The following is a 13,413-nucleotide window of genomic DNA, read 5'->3' as shown; positions in this document are numbered from 1 at the left end:
GGGGTAATGTTTTAAATTTCCCCCTCAGTTTACTTTGATTTTTAAGGCTTGGCCTAGATTTAAAATTTGTCCATCTGCTGAAGAACCTCATTTTCTTTCAAAGACCACATCACAGTTATACAGAAATATGAAAATATTTCCTCCCCAAAGATGACATTTATCTTGGCAGTTGGTATTTTCAAGATGTGGAGCTTGCTGGAATCATACAAGTTCCAGTCCTAATACACAAAATTTTGAGCAAAATTATGGCTGCCTTTCCTGGGAAGTATAAGAAAACATACATGTACCTACCACCACACAAGCCATCCATAAATGCTTTTGGGAGATGCCTGGATATATTCTTGGATGTTACTCCTCAACCCTAATTCAACTGAACGTCTTACAAGGGTCCTTATTATTTGTGTGCCCTTGGTCCATATTCTGAATCTATTTCTTTCCCTGTAAAATACAACTACCTTGAAGGGTTGTTGGAAAAACTAAGATAACGTGAGTAAAGGACCCAGAGTACAGTGCCCAACATGCAATAATTATATTAAGCTATTTTTATTACTAAAACATTCACAATTTCTACTGGATAATTTAATCACATAGGGTCCCTCAGGCTCTTAATTGATTTGTAAGGTAAAGAATATTTTTAATTAGGTAATATGTTCACAAAGTACTAAATGTTACCAATAAATAGTCTGCTCCTTTCAATTCTAGGTCTATCATAGGGAGAGGCACTAATTTCTTGTGTATTCTTCCAGGGAAGATCTGTGCCTATACTAACATAGTAGATATATTTAAACAATGATAATAGCATATTATACACAGTCTCTTGCTATTAGTGCTGTCTCATTCTTTTTGATATATATAGTTTGACTTATCTAATAATTTATTTTTTCCTATTTTATAGGCGATGCTATAATAAATATTCACGTATTCATTGTGCATATAGGGGGATAGATCTATAGGATAAATTCTAGAAATAAAATTACTGGATTAAATGATATATAAATATTCAAAGTTATTGTCAAACTACTTTTCATAGATGTTAAATCAATTTAAATTCTTACCAGATGTATAGGAGAGTATATTTTTCCTACCTCACCAACATAGGGAGTTAAGTTACTGTTATGGTCTCTACTGTATGATATATGGAAAATTAGGTCACTGTGCTTTCACTGAACATTTCTACTATAATAAATGAAGGTAAACATGTTTTAACATGCTTAAAGGCCATCTCTTCCTTTACCATGAACTGTTTACATCCTTTGCTTATTACTCTTGGAATAGTCTTTTTCTTATTGATTTGTAGGCACTCTTCATATATCAAAGAGATGACCCCCCCACTGTTGGCAATATGAGTTCCAAATTTCCCTATTCATGTGACTTTTGATTTTACTTAAGGTGGCTTTTTTGCCATGTAGATTTTTTACAAGTTCATACAATGAAACTTTTGTTGTTTGTTTTTATGGTTTCCAGATTTTACCTCATAATTAGCAAGCTTTCTCACTCTGAGATAAAGCAAAGAATTTTCAATTTTTCTTCAGCACATTTATGATTTTGCTGTTTAGGTTTAAAAATATTACTTGAGTAACTTGTCTTAATAGTCAGGAGTGCCAGTAGAGAAGACAGTTTCTGTTTTCATTATATAAAGGTCATATTAAACACATATCACACAAAACTTGTTTCTTTTCAATGCTCTGCCCAATGTTTTAAGGAAATGATGTTATTTGATATATAATAATCTTAACAGACTGTCATTGGATTGTACTCCTTTTCATTATATAGAACCCTTCTTTGATTTAATATTTTTTTTTACCCTGAATTCATTTATAGACTGTAACCTCTGCTTTGTTTGCATTTCACTGTATGTTCTCCATAATTTTACCCTGAATCTAAGCCACTTTCAGATGTACCTTATACACAGCCTGTGATTGTATTTTTCTCTATGTGATCCTATTCTTTTAATATGTAGGTTTAGAACATTTATATTTATTGATAAGTACAAGATATATGCTATATTTTCTGCATGTATTGCTACTACTGTCTTATTAAAAACAGCTTTACTGAGGTAGAATTGAGACACAATAAATTGCATCTACTTAAAATGTATAATTTAATAAGTCTTGACATGTTTATATACCTATAAAACCACCATTACAATCAAAATAATGTACATTCCCATAAACCACAGAAATTGTCTCACCATGCTCCTCTGTAATTCAATCTTCCCTGCCAGGCCCTCATACTCAGGCAGTCAATTAACTGTTTTCTGTCTCTACAGACAAGTTTGTATTTTCTAGAATTTTATAGAAATGGAATTTTAAATTATGTACTTTTTGGGGGATCTGGCTTCTTTTATTTAGCATCATCATTTTGAGATTCATTCATGTTGCTATATGTATCAACAGTTCATTACTACATTTTATTGTGAAGTGGTACTCCCTTTTAAGGATACAGTACAATTTGTTTATATAATTCATCTGTTGATGGATATCAGGTTCTAGCTTTTGGCGACTACAAATAAGGCTGTTGTGAACATTTATGTAGATGTGTTTGCATAAACATATCCTTTCTTTTCTCTTGGGTAAATACCTAGGAGTAGAATAGCTGGACACATGGTAGGTATACGTTTAACTTTTTAAGAAATTGCCAAATTATTTTTCAAATTGATTGCAGCATTTTGCATTCTGATAAGCAGTGAATGTGAGTTCCAGCTGCTCCACATCCTGTCAGCCCTTGGTATTGCTGTCTTTCGATTTTAGCCATCCTTATGAGTCTGTAGTGATAGCTCATTGTGGTTTTGATTTGTCTTTTCCCAATGACATTGTCAATCTTTTCATGTGCTGCCACCTCTATATATTCTTTGGAAAGTGTTCAAGTCTTTTGCTTATTTTTAAAAAATTAGGTCTTCTTACGGAGTTTTGAGGATTCTTTATACATTCTGAATGCAAATTCTTTACCAGATGTATGATCTGCAAATATTTCCCCCCACTCTGTAGCTCCTCTTTTTATTCTCTGAAGAGTTTAGTTCAAAGAGAAGTTCTTAATTTTTATCTCTAGTAATTTTTTTCTTTTATAAATCATGTTTTTGAGTCTAAGAAATCTTTGTCTAATCCAAAATCATAAAGGCTTTTCTAGGTTTCCTTTTAAAAGTTTTAGATTTAGGTCTATCATCCATTTTGATCTAATGTTTGATCTGATAAAAGGTATGGATCAAAAATCACATTTTTGCATATGGATGTCCATTTCTAGCATCATCTATTTAAAAGGCTATCTTTTTTCAAATGAATTGCCTTTGCATCTTTGTTGAAAATCAACATATATGCGTGAGTCAATTTCTGGACTCTATTCTGTTGATCTGTTTCTATTATCTTTACATCAATGTCACACTGTTGATTCTTGCAGCCTTAAAAATTTTCAAAACTATTTTTTTGTTTTTATGTTTCTGCATTTTCAAATGAATATTCTGCAATCAGCTTGTCAATTTCTAAAGCTTTTTTTTTTTTTTTTAAACATGTGTTTAGTTTTTGAGACAGAGTGTGTGCGTGTGAGCAGGGGAGGAGCAGAGAGAGAGGGAGAGAGAGGGAGAGAGAGGGAGAGAGAGGATCCCAAGCAGGCTCTCGCTGTCAGTACAGAGCCAGATGAGGGGCTCAAACTCACCAACTGTGAGATCACGACCTGAGTCAAAATCAAGATTCCAACGCTTAACCAACTTTGACCCACTCAGGTGCCCCTTAGCTTGTCAATTTCTTGAAAAGAAAAGAAAAGAGAAGAGAAGAGAAGAGAAGAAAAGAAAAGATTGTATTGAATTCACAAATAATTTTGGGAAGAATTAACAGTACTGAGTTTTCTGTATATAGCATATTTCTATAAACACGGTATATCTCTCTACATATTTAGAAATATGATATATATTTTAGCAATGCTTTTTCATTCTCAGTGTAGAAGTATCTTGCACATTATTTGTTAGAATCATCTCCAAGTACAGTTAATTCTTGTTATTCGTAGCAGTTACGTTCTATAAGGTTGTTGCCAACAATGAATTAGTGAATATCTTGGAAAAATGCAGGTTCTTGTGAGCTTTTAATCACATTTTTGTCAATCGATCAATACATAACCTTGTTTTATGTGTTTCTGTTTAAAGATACCTTGTTTAATACGTATTTCTTAGAAATAATGGTCTACTGGGGAATCTGGATGGCTCAGTCAGTTAAGCGTCTCTCAGTTTTGGCTCAGGTCATGATCTCCTGGTTCTGTTGAGTTTGAGCCCCACATTGGGCTGCGCTGACACTGCAGAGCCTATTTGGGACTCTCTCTCTTCCCCTCTCTCTGCCCCTCCCTCCCCCCCCCCCCTTAAAATAAATAACTAAACTTAAAAAAAAAATCATTGTCTACAATATGAAAGCTGAAATAACAAGACAGATTGAAAACTTTTTCAACCTCAGCTGGCAACGCAACATTTTTACCGTGCTGCCCATGCCTACAAATAACTGTGAAGTTCTACACATATAGATTTTACCAAGGAAATTTGCAAATATGAACTCTATGAATAATGAGGATCAACTGTAGTTTGCATTTTTTTAAAAAAATTTCTTTTTAATGTTTATTTTTGAGAGACAGAGCATGAGTGGGGAAGGGGGAGAGAGAGAGGGAGACACAGAATCTAAAGCAGGCTCCAAGCTCTGATCTGTCAGCACAGAGCCCAACGCAGGGCTCAAACCCACGAGCCATGAGATCATGACCTGAGCCAAAGTTGGACGATTAACCGACTGAGCCACCCAGGCACCCCTACATTTTTAAATGCTATCGTAAATTTTTTTTTTAAATTTCTATTTCTGAGCTTCTGTACTGTCATTTAAAAAAAATCTTTCACATTATGGTCTGGTTTTTGCCTTAAATTCTTTGTTTTATATGATTACTTAGAAGGGTTCTATTTCTATTCTTGTGGTTACTTTTTTGTATACAACTATATAAATATGGTTGTACTCAGTAACAGAAGCAATGATGAATAAGAATATTTGAATTATCTCTCTACCATCCTCCCATATTTTTATTTTATAATTTTTTTAACCATTAAATATACTTATATCTTTAAGTGACAGTTTTTGTCTCCCAGCAGTACCATCTGAGGATATTAGCATGCATACACTACCTCTCACCCTTTCTAAGTCTTCCTGTCACCTTTATTATTACTTCTACATTGTCAGAATTTATGGCATTGCCCTTCTGTGGCAACCAAGTTCTCTTTTGTTTTGGCCCTACAGAGCGCACTGAATTTGATGCTGAGATGCCAGTCTCTTTGCCACAGATTCTCCATTTACCTCCTCGCTTGGCTGAAATTTGTCTTTTGGGAATTTCTTCAGTAAGGGCTCTTAAAAACCCCGTATCTTCAATTCTCACATGTTCATCAATATTTGTCTGTGGGCTGTATATTTAAAAGAAGTCTGGAACAAGTAAAGAGATCTTGAGTCATTAGATTATGAAACCCTCAGGCAAATGAGTCAAAGTATCTAGTGTAGCACCAAGGACCTTCAGAACAAGCGCAGGTGAACAGGTCACTACCAAAAATGGATAAAAGGTCTCGTATACAAAAATGCCTTGTTCTGTGCATATTCTATCTTAAAACTTTTATATTCTGGCTATATTTGTTAAGAATTTCATCCAAAGAAATCTTGTATTATGTATATTACATAATACAAGAATCAGGGGCGCCTGGGTGGCTCAGTCGGTTAAGCAGCCGACTTCGGCTCAGGTCATGATCTCGCGGTCCGTGAGTTCGAGCCCTGTGTCGGGCTCTGTGCTGACAGCTCAGAGCCTGGAACCTGTTTCGGATTCTGTGTCTCCCTCTCTCTGACCCTCCCCTGTTCATGCTCTGTCTCTCCCTGTCTCAAAAATAAATAAAAAACGTTAAAAAAATTAAAAAAAAATACAAGAATCAAATTGTGATGAAGACAGCAGTAAGATGTAGTGTGACAGTGGAAAGAACGTCAGATCAGGAGCGAGCTACTTAGGGTGAAGGTAAGCCCCCTGCGACTCCCAGAGTCCTTGGGCACATTTCTGGTAAAAGAGGAAAGAAGTGGCACAGATTTTAAATGCCATTTTCCATTGTAAGAATATATTCTAGGTATGGAGAAGAATTATCTTTATCATTCCCTCCCCAACTTCAGCTATTTATTAAAATTAGCTTACATTCCTTGAGACATTAAGGACTGAAAGACAAGAATGGGGGTAAGGGTCATCTCAATGAAAATAGTCCGATGTGGAAAATCTATAGGTAATCCATTTACACACAATCAAACAATCAATAGGAAAGTAAAACAGCTTGGTATTGAGTGTGGTGGGGACTGAGATCTGACTTGGCTATTAAGTCATTAAGATGATTACTATTGATCAAAAGGTCTATCCAGGCAGTAGATAACACAATGTTTATTCCTTGGGTGATGCTGTGGAACAGAACTCCTCGAATGGCCACTAAAATGACCAGGGTTAATGCTGTGTTGCTAAGTACAGCTATCTAGCTAAAAGGAAGTCACATGAAAAACAGATCTGCCTTAGGACTCTGCCCGTAGACTGTGGCCTAAAATAAACCTGCCCTACATCTAATGTTTTGGAAAGAGAATATAAATAAATTTGATGAATATGCGTTGCTATCTAGTGGATGGAACCTGTGCTGAATGGTAAGCCCACAAGATGCCACCCATTGAAGAAACTTTTCAAGAGTGAAACTACATGATGGGGTGGGTGCCTGGGTGGCTCAGCTGGTTGAACAACCGACTTCAGCTCAGGTCATGATCTGATGGTTTGTGGGTTCGAGCCCCACATCGGGCTCTGTGCTGACAGCTTGGAACCTGGAGTCTGCTTTGGATTCTGCGTCTCCTCTCTCTGCCCCTCTCCTGCTCATGCTCTCTCTCAAAAAATAAGTAACATTAAATTTTTTTTTAAAAAAAGTGATAAAGCTACATGAGACCAGAGCAGACAAGTCTCATTTATGGTACTTGGGAAGTCAGTCATTTCTAAGTCACATATTTACATGTTAATTAGAGTAGTAATATACAATGCACAAAATACTCTGCTTGGATCCAATTGTAACTAAAAATAAACAGATTCATAAAATAAGGTAAACACCTGCACCTTAATAACCAAATTAGCAATAGTTTCTGCATCTATAGTGCTTTCTCAAGGTAGAGTATTTGCATGTATGTTATTTCACTTAATCATTTGATCCACACAACAACTATAATATAGACATAATTATCCCCATTTGTCAAATAAGGAAATTCACTTGGAGAGGATAAGTGATTTCCTTAGTGCATGGGTGGGTCTACAATTGCCTGCATACTCTATTTTATTTCATTGTTTGTTTTTTGTTTTACAAAAGAATTTCCAAATGGGGGGGGGAGAGACTTACATACATTTTCATAATCACTTACAATCTCTGAGATCATTGTTTTGCAAATCCCTTCAAAAGTGATATAGTTGTCACTTATCAAACCCTCTTTCCCTCAGTAGGAAGGAAGAACCAGAAGTGAAGCCAGAGGAGAACCAGGGAAGTATGGTATCAGGGAAGCCAAATTTATAAGAAATGAATTACAAAAGCAAGCCATAATCAAAACAGTCAGCTGGGGCAGAGAGATTAAGCAGGAGAGATCAGGGAGGCCAGTGAATTTAGGTCATTTGTGCAGTCACAGTACCCAATTAAAAAAGTATTAACACAAGTTGAAATTCAGGCACATTCTTTAGAAGTTTCTAGAATCTCCTTGACAATACACCATCCTTGCCAATACCATCCAGTCTAAAAAACTTCCCAAACTGAATAGCCTGGGAAGCTTTGTGGTAGGTAGAAACCTATCCTTCTGCAGCCAGAACATTTAGGGGGAAAAAAAAAATCCAATCCCTCTCATACAAGAGTCCTTCAAATATCTAAAGACAACGGTTTGGATCTCACTTCCAATGTTTCCTTCTCTTAGTGAAACATCTCCCATTCCTTCCAATTTTCTTCAAAACTCCTGGTTCCAAGTCCCTTTATTCTCCTGGGGAGAATCCAGTTCTGTCCAACTACATTCATTTTGAGGTCTCCATACAGAACACTTCCATCTACATATGCTGATTACAATGAGCAAACAATTCTGCTTGTATCACTTCAGCATAAGATTGTATTAGTTTCTCGAGGTACTCACACTACTCACGTGAGTTTATGAAAAACTGTTTTGAATACTTTAAAAATAAGCTTTAAGTGTAGTTTACATTTAATAAAATTCACCAATTTTAAGCGCACAGTTTGATAACTTTGACAAAGACACTTTGCAGCCAATCCTGTTCCCCACTTTCCCAACAATCACTGGTCTGCTTTTCTGGAGTTTCATATAAATAAAAACTTAGTCTTCTGTATTTAGCTTCTCTAAATTACCAAATGCTTTTAAGATTTACCTCTGTTGCTGTGTGTATACATAGCTTGTTCCTTTTTCCTTTATAGTTGTATTCCATTGTATGAATATACTATAATTTCTTTATTCATCAGCTGATGGATATTTACATTATTCCCATTTTTGTGCTATCATGAGTAAAGCTGTGCATATATGTTTTCAGTTCTGGGTAAACATGGTCATATGGTGAACAGAAAATAATTCATTATTTATTTACACTCACAACACATTGGACACCCAATGTGTGAGTTTTCCACACCATGCCCTTCTGTTACCACAGACCCCAAAGGTTGAAGGTTCAGTCCCACAAGATTGTCTCCACTTCAGACATCAATCACAAGTACTAGGTCCCCAGGTTACTCACAACTTTAGTCCAACTTGACTATAAATCGATGGTTTCTATGACCCCCCCCCCCCATCTCAGGTTCAATAATTTGCTACAGCAACTCACAGAACCCAGGAAAAGTGTACTTACTATTACTGATTTATTACAAAAGATATTCCAAAGGATTCAAATGAACAGCCAGATAAAGAAGTACAAAAGAAGAGGTCCGGAGGCGTCTTGAGTGTAGGAGTTTCTGTTCCCTTGGAGTATACCACCCCCCTGGCACATGGCTGTGTTTGCCAATGCAGAAACGCTCCAAACACCATATTGCTTTTATTTTTATTTTTTTTAAAGTTCACTTAGTTTTGAGAGAAGAAAAGCATGGGGGAGGAGCAGAGAGAAAGGGAGACAGAATCGCAAGCAGTCTTCGTACTGTCAGCGAGGAGCCAGACTCGAACTCACAAACCATGAGATCATGACCTGAGCCAAAATCAAGAGTCAGATGCTCAACTGACTTAGCCACCCAGGCGCCCCAAACACCAACCTTTTTATGGAGGCTTTATCATGTAGGCTTATGATGAATTATTAATGCAATTTCTAGCCCCTCTCCCCTCTCTGGAGAATGGGGAGGGTGGGGGTGAAAGTTCCAAGCTTCTAATCATGGCTTGGTCTTTCCGGTGACCAGCCCCCATCTAGAAGACCACCAAGGGTCATCTCATTAGAATAAAAGGTGCTCCTGGGTGGCTCAGTCAGTTAAGCTCCGACTCAATTTCAGCTCAAGTCATGATCTCATGGTTTGTGGGATCAAGCCCTGTGTCAAGCTCCACATTGACAGCTTGCAGCCTGCTTGTGATTCTCTCTCTCCCTCCCTGCCCACCCCCCACCATGCATACACACTCTCTTTCTCTCAAAATAAATAAATAAACTTAAAAAAAAGAATGAAAGCCACACCTCTTACCTGAGACATCCCAGGGGATTTATAAGCTCTGTGTCAGACACTCCTATCACTTAGGAGATTACAAGGATTTTAGGAGCTCATGTCAGAAACCAATATACATTTATTTCACATGTTATAGGTGTACATTCACTTGCACCCCCCCAAAAGAAAAATGGGCGATTTTGGTTGGAATTATGTTGAATCTATAAATCAATTTTTAGAAAACAGACACCTCAAGTCTTCCAATTCACTAACACGTATCTCTCCATTTCATTTAGGTCTTTTCTAGTTTATCTCAATGTTTTGCAGTTTTCATCACGTAGTGCTGCATATATTCTATTTACCGCCAAGTATTCCACACAATATTTTGAGTGCTTCGTTTTCAAATTTTCCGTTATCAACGGCTCAATGCTAGTAAAGAAAAACAATGATTTCTATATATTGGTCTTGCATCTTATAAGCCCACTAAATCTCTATTAGTTGGAGATTAAAAAAATTTTTTTCTCTTGTATCCACTGTAGGATTCTCTATACGGATAATCTTATTGCCTGAAGATAAAAAATGTTTCATTTCTCTGCCTGCCCCCAAGCTGTATGCACTTTATGTCTTCTCCTTGCTGTACTGTACTATACAGGGCCGCCATTACAATGAGAAGTAGAGCTACTGGGGGCAAACATTCCTTCCTTGGTGTCAATCTAAGGGAGAGCAGCATTCAGTCTTTCACCATTAAGTACAGTTACCTAGAAGTTTTTCACAGGTATCTTTTTATCAAGTTAGGGCTTTCCTTCTATTCCTGGTTTCCTGAGAGATTTCATTGCAAATTAGTGTTTAGTTTATTAAACGCTGTTTATGCACCTCTTGAAATGATCATATGGTTTTCTAATCAGCAGATAATGGTGGATTACATTGATTTTTGAATGATGAACCAACCTTGCATTTTAGGGATAAAGAATATAAGAATCTTACAATTTCCTCCCTCCTGCCCTTGATTTTACGGTTACACTCTCATGTTATACGCTCGTAGCATTTGTGTTCATTTTGCTCTAACCAATTAATCTTAGAGAACTCAGAAGAAGAAATATCTGTTTATATATATTATATATATATATATATGGTATATATATATATATATATATATATATATATTTTTTTTTTTTTTTTTTTAACCATGTCTGGGGTACTCTGTAAATCCACATTTTCATGTTTTTTTTTTTCCTTCTGCTTGAGCTACTTTGCTAGTGATATTTTCAGCTTTGAAATAGATCTTTATTTTCATTTTCAAAATACAGAATTCTAGGTTGACAGTCTTCCTGTTCTTCTCTCTGCTTTTAGACTTCCCTTCTGGTACTTTAAAGATGTCGGTCCATTGTCTTCTGTCATGCAACATTTCTGATGAGATTTTTTTTTCATCCTTTGTTCCTTTCTGCATATTGTCTCTTTTTTTTCCTCTGGCTGATTTCAAGATTTCTAGATATTGGCTTTATCATTTTAATCAAATCTGGAAAATTTTGGGCCATTCTTTTCCTTCCTCCTCTACCCCTATTTTTCTAGGACATCAAATACGCATATTTGAGACCACCTGATATTTTTCACAGTCTACTGGGGCTCTCTTCATTTTTTTCAGTCTTTTCTCTTCGCCTCATATCAGACATTTTCTACTAACTAGGTTTCCAAGTTCATTGACCTTTCTTCTTCAGTTCCTAATCTGCACTTTTCACTTTAGACATTTAATTTTTCATCTTTGGATGTTTCAGTTGGGTCCTTTTGTTCTTTCATTTCTTTCTTCAACACCTTCATGGTTTCCTCTACGCTCCTGACCACAGGGAATATATTGTAGCAGTTGTTTTTAGCTTTGTGTCTATTAATTCCATTTGTAATTTCTGGGTTTGTTTCTATTATTTTCCCCCTCAGTAATAGGTCATTTTTTATTGCCTTTTTTGCATTTCTGGTAACTTTTGATTGGATTCTAGACAATTTTATAGTTTGGGATACTGGATTTTGTTATGGGTGTTGAACTTGTTCTGGCAGTTAAAGTTACTTCAGATAAGTTTTTCTCTCTCAAGGCTTGCTTTTAAAGCTTTGTTAGTGCAAGACCAGAGAACACTTTGATCTAGGGATAATTAAACCTCATTACTTAGGACAGAGGCTTCAGAAGAGTATCACCTATTTCCCTTTATTATGCAGTTTTTTCCACTGCAGGTGGGAACATAAACTAATGCCTAGCACTCTGTGAGCTACAGAAATCATTTGACCTACAGCTTCCTGGTGGTTCTTTTTCTGCCCTGGAATTTTACCCACACATAAGTAAAGCAGAAATTAGCTAATAGCTCCAGACATGTCCCCTGCAGCTAGCCAGAGCTCTTTCTCCCTGGGAAGCCCCCTATTTCTGGTACTCTCCTTCAAAAATTCTAGCTGCCTCAACTGTAACCTCTGGTTCAGCTCAGTGAGATCACAGGGCTATTTGGTTCCTCATCCCAGAGCCTGAGCCTGGACACTGCTTCAGGTAGTAAGATGGGGCAGGAGGCTTGCCTCATTAAGTTACCTTCTCTTAGAGATCACAAGCCTGAGCTGCCTGGTGTCCAATGTCTGCAACAAGTCATTTAATATATTTTGTCCAATGTTCCAGTTGTTCACAGCAGGAAGAAGTAGGGAATTTCTGTAGTAGTTAATTCTTCGTGCATAGAAACAGAACTTTGTTTTGTACACATTTAGAAAATCTCTTGGAGGGTAGAGAGAATCTAGCACACTTGAAATGATAATTTTAAATTCAAACAATTCAACTTCTTGAATTATATCCCTCCTAGTAACATTAAATATTAAGTAGTACTCCAATCTAGTTCTCTCTAATCCCATTTTATTTTCTTCTGAGCATTTAGTAAATAAATGACAGCTTTTGTTTTGTTCCTCCAAGTTCACATTAGAAAGTAAGCTCTGAGAGGGTAAGACCGTGATGCTGTGCATTGTTTCTACCTTCAGGACCTAGAGCAGCTCCTGGAACACACTTAGCACACAACTACCTTTTGAGACAACTGTATATATCTATTCTTTGTCTTGACAGGTACCTCTCTCAGTAGAAAAGATATTTATTTGTTATAAAGCTAATTTTGGTTAAAAAATATCCTATTTGCCCTTGATACCCACTCTATATAATTAAAATAAGATTCTATGTACACATGCAGGCAAATACAAAGAAAAAGGTAAACATTCATATTCATAATTTGAAAGGAAAAACACTACTTTAGTGTTTCTCAAAGTACATAATATGTAATAATGCAGGGCATCCTATGTAGCTAATTCAGGCATCTGGCACCTTCTAGCAGCATATACTACTATGAATCTGAAGACGGAAGGCTACAGAGAACAGAATCTATGTTCTCAAAAGCTACCACTTTTTAAAAGGGAGGACCTATATTAATCAGAGCATATGAAAGGAAGGAGGGGAAATCTGTCTGAAGTTTACCTGCAATAAAATTTTTTTAGGCTGGATCAACTAGTGATTTCATTTACTCTATATATTACTTATTTTCCAAGATGTTCAAAAGTTTCTTGCTTTCTAACTACAATTTGTATTAAAGAGATTCAGTGTCAACATAAAATCTTGGCTAAAAGATCCAAAGACAAAACAAATTTTAGACATATATATGTGTATATATACACACATATATATGTCTATATATGTGTATGTATACACATGTATATGTGTATATACATATGTATATGTGTGTATATACGTATTTATA

The 13,413-nt window shown here is 36.2% G+C and overlaps 1 protein-coding gene across 1 annotated transcript in view; it reads right to left on the bottom strand.

Annotated features, from left to right (window-relative positions):
* Nucleotides 1-13,413, bottom strand: part of PELI2 (pellino E3 ubiquitin protein ligase family member 2) — a 195,672-nt gene that overhangs the window by 42,487 nt on the left and 139,772 nt on the right. The gene's annotated exons all lie outside the window — the stretch shown is intronic.

The sequence above is a fragment of the Panthera tigris genome, chromosome B3 (assembly GCF_018350195.1).
Source record: "Panthera tigris isolate Pti1 chromosome B3, P.tigris_Pti1_mat1.1, whole genome shotgun sequence".
In the NCBI taxonomy this organism is placed as follows: Eukaryota; Metazoa; Chordata; class Mammalia; order Carnivora; family Felidae; genus Panthera; species Panthera tigris.
The sequence above is the reverse complement of the archived record's forward strand: the minus strand, read 5'-3'. Positions and strand labels throughout refer to the sequence as shown.